General features: G+C 39.2%; 1 non-coding gene across 1 annotated transcript; it reads left to right on the forward strand.

Moving 5' to 3' along the window:
• Positions 1 to 1,036: 1,036 nt before the first annotated feature.
• Positions 1,037 to 1,143, forward strand: LOC141644528 (small nucleolar RNA R71). Its single transcript, XR_012544142.1, has one exon. It is a non-coding gene; the product is annotated as a small nucleolar RNA R71 (small nucleolar RNA).
• Positions 1,144 to 1,508: the final 365 nt, after the last annotated feature.

Genomic DNA, 1,508 nt, shown 5'->3' on the forward strand with positions numbered 1-1,508 from the left:
AATCACAATGGGCTCCTTCTCCTTGGCGTTTTCTTCACTTTTCTTTGAAACTTCTTTATTTGTTGGTTCTCCTTCCTTAGAGTTTTGCACAACTTCTTCTTTGTCACTAGCTTCCACAACTTCATCCTCAACTTGCTTCTTTGGCCCTTCATATCTCGTACCACTCCTCAAGTGAATGGCACTAACCGTTTAATGTCTTGGGGGATTACTTTGAGGTGGTAATTGCCCCTTTTGTGTTTGAGAGTTTGAAGATGCTAGTTGGGTCAATCGAGTTTCCAAAATTTTTGTGTGGGCTAGGATGTTGTCGATGGTGATGTCTTTTGCTTGGCTATCTTTTTGCATTTGGGTGAAAAATTCTTGTTGATTCTTTTGCATTTGGAGGACCTCTTTTTGAACATCAAAACCTTGGTCATTTCGTTGATTTGTATGGAGTTTGATTTTGGTAACCTTGGTTTTGGTTGAAAAAAGGTCTTTGATTTTGGTTTCTCATGGGAGGTGGGGTGTATGTTGGTTGAGGTTTTGAACATTTTGGCTTTTGTATGAGAGATTTGGGTGGAATTTGGTGTTTTCATTGTAATAGTTGGAATAAGGAGTACCACTTTTGTATGCTTGAAAAGCATTCACTTGTTCATTTGTTCCCCTACATTCACTTTGTTCATGTCCTAAAGTTCCACAATTCTCACATATCCCACTTGGGATTGATGAAGATGCTACCATGGCATTAACATGATGCTTTGGTGATTTTGAGGCTTCTTCAAGTTTAGCCATAGCCTTCTCAAATTTCAAGTTGATGGTATCAATATGAGCACTATGTTGAGAACCCAATTGAGTAATAGAGTCCACTTCATGCTTTCCTCCTCTAGTAGCCTTGCGAGGTCTACTATATTGTGAATTATGGATCGCCATTTCCTCAATCTTGTTCCAAGTTTGATTATCGTCAACTTCGGTGAACATACCATTTGATCCCATGTTGAGAATGTTTCTTGAGTCTTCATAAAGACCATTCCAAAATTGTTGTACCAAGAACCACTCGCTAATTCCATGATGAGGACATGAGCGACAAATTCCTTTGAATCTCTCCCAAGCTTCATACAATGATTCTTCATCCCTTTGCTTAAAACCTGTAATTTGAGCTCTTAGCATGTTAGTCTTTTCCAGAGGGTACAATTTTTTGTAGAAAGCTAGAGCCAACTTCTTCCAAGAGTCAATTCCAAGAGTAGCTTTATCAAGGCTTTTCAACCATTGTTTTGCGGTGCCAATTAGAGAAAAAGGGAATAAGACCCATCCAATTTGGTCTTGAGTTACACCGGTTTGTGAAATCGCATCACAATAGTCACAAAAAGTTTCCATATGGGAATTAGGGTCTTCACTAGGCATCCCCCCAAATTGGCTTCTTTCGACTAATTGGATAAATGTAGATTTTGCAATAAAATTTCCGGTTAAGTGTTGTGGTGTGGGAGTACCATTGGGTAGGTTCTCCTCGGTTGGTACGGAATGTGATGAAAACT

The sequence above is a fragment of the Silene latifolia genome, chromosome 2 (assembly GCF_048544455.1).
Source record: "Silene latifolia isolate original U9 population chromosome 2, ASM4854445v1, whole genome shotgun sequence".
Taxonomy (NCBI): Eukaryota; Viridiplantae; Streptophyta; class Magnoliopsida; order Caryophyllales; family Caryophyllaceae; genus Silene; species Silene latifolia.